We start from the raw sequence: 10,000 nt of genomic DNA, 5'->3' as shown, positions 1-10,000 counted from the left end.
AGCAGAGTAGAGAACCATCAAACTCAACCCACCTATGACGCCGATTCGGGGAATCGAACCCGGGCCACATTGTTGGGAGGCGAGTGCTCTCACCACTACCAAAACATCCATGTCAGATATATACATTCTTTTCTTCCATCTAAAAGTTATCCGAGAAAGAATACTATTGTGACATTGTAAAAATTTGCTTTTGGAGTCGGTAAAACAAAGATCTCAGGGGAAAGTAGGACCTAGAAAAAGTTCTCCAATTCAAAAGTTATTTTCCTGTGTTGTCATAATTAACCACTCAAGTCAACAATTGGGTCAGCATCTTTGTCCTTGCCTGTGTTTTGTCGAGTTTTGTCAGTTGTATTTCATCCATTTCAGCCGGATGACTATTGCTACTTGAAAGCCTCGTTTGCGTACAAAAAGAATTTCAATGCACAGGTAAAGAACTTTCAATTCAGAGAACCTTTTTCTAGGCCGTACTTTTCATTTAATATTCTTATTGAGTGCTTCCAAATTCTCTCGTCCCCTAAACGTTTGAATAGTTGGGGTACGAGTGACCAACTGTACTCTCATTTTAATTTACTGTCTATTCTTTTTTTTCTTTCACAAAGAAATGAAAATAAAACAATGGAAAAAAATCAGAATAAAATAAATCTGTTTAAAAATGCGATTTCAAGGAAACGTGCCTTTTTAAGCCGCTGTAAAACAGCTGGGGGTGTGTTAAAATTGCAGTTTTGTGAAGGAGAATTAAACACACGTGCACTTAGTACAGGACATCCTACAAGATGGCATGATATATGACAGAGCACAGTGGTAGAGCAACCGCTAAGTCAAACAAAGGAGACTAATGTTGCGCATGCGCCTCATCACCCCAAAAATCTCTTGAATTTCAGTCAAATTCATTCGAAACGCGGGAACATGAGAAGTGGCGGATGTAGTGCTGGCATCGTTAATATTCATCGCATGTTTCCAAAAGGACGGCACACAATGAATGCAAAGATGATGAATCATTTGAAAGACTTGGGCGTTACCTTATCTTTATGACTGATATTGGTTCAATATAACGGGAAATACGGCGACGGATCACAAATGAAGCGAAGATGGCGAGTCAAAAGTGTGGCGATGAATTGCAGAACTTGCAAAGAGCAGAGGGTAGTTTTGCCTTTCTGGCGTTGTTTTTCCTTATTTAAGAGACTTCAACTCAGAATGGAGTGCAGTTTGATAATAAAGTAAGTCGGATTCAAATTGAAATGTGCGTGTACATTCAAAAATATGGGTAAACTGGCGTTTGAAGCGAGGACAACGATAAATCAGCTAACAAGATGGAGTCGAAAAATGGCAGCCCACTGGTGAAGAACATCTCAATTCGCTATAAAGCTTCCCAACCTTGAAATTTTGAACCACATTGTCGAAGTAGAGTCGGGAATTGTTCTGGAGAAGAAATAGGGCTGATTTTGAATCTTGAAGCGAACAGATTAAGCTTTACTTTACGAGTGCTCCAGATTATTTACATTTCCTTGGCAAAAAATATTTTAATTCCCTTTTTCGAGACTTTTGTCATAGGCCGTGATACGGGAATTCCCGCTTGCTGCAGTAAGCCCAACAACCAAAGAAAAGATTTGTGTAAAGAAATTGTCATTAAAAGTGGCAAGGCTCAACACAGCAGGTTTCGTGTGATACGGTGTTGTCTACGAAATGGCTCCAAATCTTGTTATGAATATCATCTCACTCTGCCCCATTGTGCCTTTGACTTGGCAAACTTTAACGTCTGAAAATTAAACCACTGAAAAAGCATTAAATTTTCAGCTTTTTTCAATTTGTATATTGTCATATTGCCCTAAGCTGCGAAAGTTTCAAGTTGATAAAAGGACGTGCACAAATAATTCTAACTCGGAGAACGAAACTCAAGTCGGCAGCTCATCCGTTCTCGTGGCCAAATCTTAGAAAATAATTCGTGATACGGGAATCGCCTTTAACAGCCGACACACAAAAATCAGAAGAATAATTTGAGTTGAACATTTATAATTTAAAAGTGGCAAGGCGCGCGCAAGCGACCAGCAAAGTGAGCCTATTGTCCTGTTGAAATCTGTCACTTCGAGCTAGTTGTTTGTTGGAAGAACAGTCATAGGACGACCCCTTAATGCTATCCAGTCATTGTGGATACATCAAATACTAATTTGCACAAAAATGTGGAGATTGACACTGATTCGTAGTAAATTATTTATTATTTACTTAATATTTACAATGCACTTACACGTTTGCTTGATACAAAATTTACTCATCTCAGGCAAAGTATTATTTACATTTGTATAAAACTGCTTCAGGAGAGGGAAAAAAACGAAATTATTACACTATACCACCAATAGAAATAAATGGTATATAGTTAACTATACTAAAAAGGAGATTGACACAACCAGGTAAAATATTTGTGAATGTAATCCATAATGAGAATACATTCAAGTTAACAACAATCTCAGAGAGAGAATAATATTATATTATTATTATTTTTTTTTTTTGATTTTATTCCATAATTTTTTTAAAATTTTATTCTATTTATTCCGAATAAATAGTACTCAATCTACAGAACAGGATATCCCATTCAGTTGCAATATTTAGGCTTATAATACTGGAGTACATACCAGCAAGTAAGGAAATCAGTACTGAGCAAAATAGTGCTCAAAAATTGCTTTTTTGAAATAGGATTTTAGATGTGCTGTTTCGATTATAAAGAGGAAGTCATTCTAAAAGTATTTTCCAATAATAGACAGGCAGAATTTTCTTACATTGGAATTTGCCTATAGCATGAAGAAATAAATTCTGCAAAGCTGCATCCTGAGTTGAATGATTATGTTGCTTCGAAACCAGTAATATGGAAAAAAATACATGGCTTATCGCCACAAAGACGATCATGCACAAATAAATGCGTAAATTTTAGCAATATCGTGACATTTCAATAGACCTAAGGAAACATAATGTGGGATGGGGGAACATCATTAATGATTCTAATAACTTTATTTTTGAATTTTATAAGCTGTGACAATGGGTTTTCATAATCACTACCCCACAACATAGAGCCATATAGTAAATATGGCTAAATAAGCGAATAATAGACATTGATTAGACAATGTTTACTGACAATGCTTAACCTTAATATATGACATTAATTTTACTAACTTTGTTACAAATATAATGAATATGATCATGCCAGGAAAGGTAATGGACAATATAGATACCATACCCAAGTATCTTAAGATTGAAACTGGTTCAAGGCATTGACCAGCTAAGTTTAATGAAGGAAGTAAGTTGAAAGTTGAACTTTCTGATGAGGATTGAAGATAAGATATTTAGTTGTCTTTAAATTTAAAGTTAATAAACACTTGGTAGTCAGAGCTATTGTAAATTAGAAGTTCATCTATATATAGGGAAGATATCTGATGACAAGCATTGATGTGCCAAACACAGGAACAAAACAACCTTTTGTTTCAACAGCCAGCGAGCCTCTGGTTGGCACATTAATGACAATAGGTAAACAATAAATTATCTTCCCTGCAGTGTTTTGACATGCTGCATTGCAGAGGTTTCCCCTCCACATGATGTACAATTTAAACAAATTGCTATTTACAGGGTGTCAAGTGGGTAAAATGGTCAGAAAATGAGAAAATCGGGGGGGGGGGGGGGGGGGCCTTAACCAAAAATTAGGAACAAAATAGCATTTGAACGTGAATAGGAAAAGTAATGGAAATGCCTAATTGAAGTCATCATTGAGAGGTTCAAAATTATTGTTTTTACATCAACACGAAGTGCAAGCTTACTACATTTTTCTCCAGCCATGAGCACAAAAAATACATAATTTTTCCTGAAAAACCAGCGAATTTAAAAGGCTTAGAAAAATAGGAAATAACAATAGCTTGCACATTCATCAACTACCCACAGGTTACTACAGTACCCTTATTATCTACCCTCCGATTTCAATCCATGGCGATTTAGTAAATCCTCCACACACGTTGCTAATTGTAACTAGTAGGAACTGGTGAAGAAGACGTAAACAACGCTAGCATTTCGTATAATGTTTCTGTGGACAAGAAGGAAAATAAAATACACTAATTTTTTAAAGGACATTTAATAGGGTGCGATAGCTTATGGCTTGAGATTATAAACAAAACAAAAGGAATAGCGAATTCATCTTACCTTAGCAGACTTGACAGCAAGGCCTCGAACAACCACCTCAATCGATCTATCACAACATTCAGCAACATTTAACTCGGAAAAATCAATTGTGCATGAACCCACGGGCGAAAAATCGATCACGCGAAAGTGAAAGACTTGAAAGGAATCAGCTTCTACCACTGAACTACCGCTATTCCGACAGAAAAAAAGTTGTACACGTCGCTGCTGCTATAAAAATCCCCAGAGCAAGTAATCGAACAAGACATCTTTGGCCGCCATTTTGTTTGTTATTTCGCGCGCGCGCGCGTGAAAAAACCTGGGTACAAGCAAAACAATCAACCAATCAGACAAAAGTCTCCTTTGTTGCTAAGTCATGGGTTCAACTACAATTTTAAAAGCTGTATTGCTTACTGTCCCAATCAACGTCTTTCTGAATCGAGATTACGTCACGGTATCTTTACCGAGAATACCTAAGAAAAGACTACAGTTAACACATGTAGTATGAAAAAATAAATGAGGTCATAGTGATAGCGAGAAACATTGGCTTCTGGGCTGACATTTTGATAATTTTCAAGTTCCCTCACAACTTCTTTTCACCACAAGTGTGCCCTCTGATACGGTGGCCCAAAAGGGTCAATCAAAAATCAGTTTACCAAAACACAAATCAATTTCCCAAAACACAAATCGATTTCTCAAAACACAAATCAATTTCTCAAAACACGAACCAGTTTGCCAAAACACAAACCAATTTCGCGAAACACAAACCAATGGACTGGGCACTTGCTCTGTAATTATCAGAGAGAGCCTGGAAGGGACTCATTCCCAGGAATTTCCGCGTCCAACATGGCGACTTCTTCATGTGAGTGACAACTCATCGAGCCTTCGGTGATAAAATGTTTTGTAGCCATTGCGGTAGCGAGGTTAAATCCTGTTTTAAATTCTGCGTAAAATGTGGCAATCCTACGTCCCAGAACTCTGACGATCATTCCTCGGGCTGCGAAACGATTAAAAGTCATAGCAGCAGACCTGGATGCTCAGGGACTTCCTAAACTAAATGCCTCATCATATTCTTTCAGTTGTTTAACTTCAGTTCCATCTGGGTATAGCAATTTGTAGGACTTCACAGAGCTGTGGACAATTTCATTTCCGTTATGTAGAGACTGCTTTGCCACAGCTAACTTTAGCACCTCCTCACTATCTGCTGTTTTAGGAAGCCTTATGGGAAGACTATTTCCCCGCTGAGGCTTAAGGATATTTTCCTCCTCTACGTAACGCATTATTCCAGTGTTTATTGTCACAGGTTCGTCCTTTTCATTCTTCAACCTCTTATTCTTCCTCTTAAAATGTGACATCCGCTCATCTTTTTTCTTCTTTATGAAGGTATCCAGCTTTGGAATAGATTCCTTGGAATATGTAGCAGCAGATGTGCCTAACGGCGGGTCTAAAACACAGGTCACATTCCACAGGTCACTCGTTGCAGGTCATTGTTTTATGTTTTGGAAAGTAACCAAAACCCTCAATTTGGCTAACCCTAGGCCTGTGGAATGTGGCCTGTGTTTTAGACCCTCCGTGTGCCTAAGGAAGTCCCCGAGCATCCAAGTTCTGCTGCTATGACTTTTAATCGTTTCGCAGCCCGAGGAATGATCGTCAGAGTTCTGGGACGTAGGATTGCCACATTTTACGCAGAATTTAAAACAGGATTTAACCTCGCTACCGCAATGGCTACAAAACATTTTATCACCGAAGGCTCGATGAGTGGTCACTCACATGAAGAAGTCGCCATGTTGGACGCGGAAATTCCTGGGAATGAGTCCCTTCCAGGCTCTCTCTGATAATTACAGAGCAAGTGCCCAGTCCATTGATTTGTGTTTTGCGAAATTGGTTTGTGTTTTGGCAAACTGGTTTGTGTTTTGAGAAATCGATTTGTGTTTTGGGAAATTGATTTGTGTTTTGGTAAACTGATTTGTGATTGACCCTTTTGGGCCACCGTACTCTGAGCATCTGAAAGCTTTGTAATACTAAACTTCACTGAAGTCAAGCCCTGTTTCGCGGGGTTAGTGTTAGGATGGGAGACCAAAACAATAAACCCCTCATAAAAAACAGAAACATCTGACCGAAAATACTATTAACGCTAACAAATGCGAACTCAGCAAGGTACAGATTCTGCTAGCTTGCTTTATGCAAAACAAATATTGATGAAAAAGCAAATAACTATTGATACACAGTTTTCAGAAAGAGCAGAAGGAAGTTTCCCAGACGGTCGATCGAGAATAAAATATTTACGACATGAAAACAACATTAGTTTTGAACCGTGAATATAGAATATAAAAAGTTACGATCAGCGACAAACATTTTGGGAGATTTTTGCTACGTTCAAGTAAATTGCAAAATCGAAAGTGACATGGCCGGAATTCAGCGGGCGCCGTGATTAAGTTACCGCGGCATGTTTACTCGCCAAACAGTGAAGCATCTGTGTCAAATGTAACCTGCGATCAGGCTCTATTTTAGTTTCGCGTGGTACGTGGAGTTGGCGAAACGAAAAATAGAGCCTGACCAAATTCCTCTTCGAAATTCCTTCCTCCCACTTTTTTTGATTGATTGACATGTCCTTCATCCGCCAATCAAATTTACTTCCATTACACCTATACACGCGTGGACGGCAGATTCACGCTATTTTGTTTTGACCAGAGTTAATTACCGTGGGAGGAATATTATAAACGAATTCGAAAGTTACCGTTGGCTTTAATTTGAGAAAAACACATTTAAAGCATGGGAAATGTTTTCGACGACTATATTGCGGCAAAGGCCGGTGAATATGCAATCTTTTAAGCTTGACATCTTAATTTGTAATTGAGATAACCTGGCATTTTGTCGTTGGACGGTTTGGAAATACATTATTCCTTTAACATGTTTGCCCATGAAGGTTTCTTTGGTTATTTTTTCGGGTGATATCTTCAGTTGCAGTATATTTCTAGAATTGCGCGCAGTAAAATCATGATACGTTTGGCTGTTAATTTTTTGATGGAGTACGAACAGTAAGATGGACTCGCAAAGTTTCTTTTATTGTTGTACAATTGATCTCTCTGAAAACATGCCATTTTAGTTTCTGGAGTGCGAGTTTTAAGTTAACTCAACTGGAAATATTATGAAGTGTGCAAACAAACCGTGTCATGTACAGTAAATAAATAAAGCCGTTTGATACACGGACATTCAAAACATGCATTCGTGTAACTTGCGATTTTATCAGCATCTCCTCCTGTTGATATATATGTCCCCTGTCTCATCCAGGAAACCAATATGCATCGGCTTTCATTGCCATTTGAAAGAACCAGCTATTTAGCTTTCAAAACATCAGGGAAGTTTGTGCCAAAGTACTTTCAACCCGATGGCCACAGAGCTCGACAACGGAATCGTTAATTTCACTCGTTCTAGAGATTCAAACCCGATTCTGGACAAGTTATGAAATGCTTCAGATGGCATATCTCCATTTATACAAATAAAATCAAGTTGCACCGTCGACGGCATTGTAAGAACAAAAGGGAGCAAATTTTTACGTACACTTATGGAGGATTAGTCTCGAGGACTTCGCGAGAGCTCCGCGCAATCACGATGGCATTTTCACTTCCGGCGTTTCAACAGCCAATCAGATCACGAGTTTGGTGGGCCAAAATTTGGCCGACCGTCCGGAATTCTTGAGAGACTTTTGGTCAGGCCCAATTTTAGCGAGCGACGACATAAGAGAACATATGGGCGAAGCTAAAAATGGGCCTGATCGCAGGTTATGTCAAATGATGACAAGATACCGGGTTTTTGTAAGTTTCTTTTTCTGTCAAGTGTTATAAAGGTTGACAATGAAATGAGCGAAGTCAAAACAAAGATCACAATCGCCCAACTCTTGTTTATGCAAAGTCAAAATTTACTCTCCAAGACGCGTACGACGTTATTTATCACCAGGTAATTCCATCATTTTGGAAATAGCAGCTACTTTATTATTCATCTGCGTCACAAGTTTTCACTGATTTTGGGGCTCATTTTGTTGAAACTCAAGCACGCTTCCAACAGGCTTGTGAACCCTTCCTGCTTACAGAGCAATACTAAAAAACTTCTCACATATCACATTTGAACCTTAAGCTCGAAAATTCAATACACAACATGATATTATAATTCACAAAGGCAGAAAATACCACAGAATCCTTTTCCAGGGAAATATTTATTGAAACAAACAACATATTTGCTCTTAGAGGCGAAAACCTCTTCCTATTTCATTGCTTGGGTGTTGACAAGAAACTCAATCGTGTCAAATTACCATGTACTTCAGGTAAATACTGCTCACTTTGATTTCGTCTCGACGGGCGATAGATTGTTGTCGAAGTCCAGTGCTCGTCGCTTTTGAGATTCCTGCCTATTTTATCCAACTAACTTTCTATTATTGAGCTCCATAAGGGTATATCTTGTTTAAGGATCCACTAAAACGCCATTCGCGTTACATGACTTTCGACGCCATTGCAGGCTAAGTTAATGATTCTACTGTGTCCACCAGAGAAATCTACGCAGTTCCACTACCCTCTCGATCCTAAGAAAATACTCGCAGAAGGCTCTATCCACAAAGACACCACTTACCGGGGGAGTGACAGGCAAGACTTACCGACACGGAAAAAAAAAAAAAAAAAAAAAAGAAAACAAACAAACTAAACGCAGACCTCGACTGGGTTTGCCATGAGGCAACCTAGTAATTAGTAACGGGTGATTTCACTTCCTACGTGTCTTCTTACAACTGATGGCGCATTTCGGTCACTGGTATCCTCCGGTCCACATCGTAAGAAAGCGAGCGTAAAACGCTTGGAAAATGGTTCCTCAAAATTGAATTTCACGCTCTTTCTGTTTATTTTCTGGGGAGAGAATATTGTATCCACACCAGTTGCTGGTAAAAAGGCATTTTCGTCCAAATTTTAGCGAGTTATGGACGAGTCAAAGGCCACAGCCATTACTGTATGCGGCTTTCGTTTCACGGATAGGATTTCAACCGCAGCGTAACACGATCGTTGTGTGAAGTTTAATTACGTACGGTGATTCAAATCAACAAGATCGATTCGCGCTGCAATTGTACGGTGAATTTAACTAGAAAAACGGTCAAATAGGACTCTTCTGCTCCCTGTGCACGCAATTGCTCTGCATACGGCGATTGCGCCCGCAGTGCACGCGGCAGTCAAAACTTGACTGTCTTCCGTAAGTGGTACGTCTCATGTGTCCCTAAATGACGTAGTTTGTTCAGCTGCAAGAAATGCCACCCGAAACGAACCGGTCCCGGGTAATTTTTCTTATTTTTTCCCAAGTTGAACAAATATAAAGGCAATATTAAAATTGTTTTGACCTACTTAGCTAGAGATCGACGAAGAACGAGCTATTTGCTGGCGAACCTTAGCGAGGCAGTATACTATTCTTGACATCAGCCAAAAAAATCAAAATTTGAATGTAAGATCGGAAGCATGCGCAGTCGATTGTGGTAGGTCATGTCTATTATCCGGGGTATTGATACCCGAAATAACGTCACGTACACGTTGTGGAAGGGAATCTTACAGTCACAGCCTTCGAGTCGAGTACTTTTCCAGTGGGTCGTCATTGATCACCATTCAACGGTACATGTTCAGTCTTTGACCACCGAGTCAAATTGTTCTTCAACTTCTTCAACCGTTGAGTGAAGAGAAAATCAGTTCCCGAGCTAGACCACGAGAAGTCGTCCTTATTTCCTCAGAGCCACGCACGACGGGTGAAATTATTATTTTATGCAGATTAGTGGTGAAAACGGGCCGTGTCACGCAATCGCGCACTTAACTGTGTCATTGAA

General features: G+C 39.2%; 1 protein-coding gene across 4 annotated transcripts in view; it reads left to right on the top strand.

The window, feature by feature from the left end:
* Positions 1–1,639, top strand: part of LOC137992645 (transient receptor potential cation channel subfamily M member-like 2) — a 170,796-nt gene extending 169,157 nt beyond the window's left edge. For all 4 annotated transcript variants that reach the window (XM_068838106.1, XM_068838109.1, XM_068838108.1 and 1 more), the window contains one exon: positions 1–1,639. This exon is cut by the window's left edge and continues 486 nt beyond it. The gene's annotated coding sequence lies outside the window, so the exon portion shown is untranslated.
* Positions 1,640–10,000: the final 8,361 nt, after the last annotated feature.

The sequence above is a fragment of the Montipora foliosa genome, chromosome 2 (genome assembly GCF_036669935.1).
Source record: "Montipora foliosa isolate CH-2021 chromosome 2, ASM3666993v2, whole genome shotgun sequence".
In the NCBI taxonomy this organism is placed as follows: domain Eukaryota; kingdom Metazoa; phylum Cnidaria; class Anthozoa; order Scleractinia; family Acroporidae; genus Montipora; species Montipora foliosa.
This window is presented reverse-complemented; position numbering and strand designations above follow the sequence as displayed.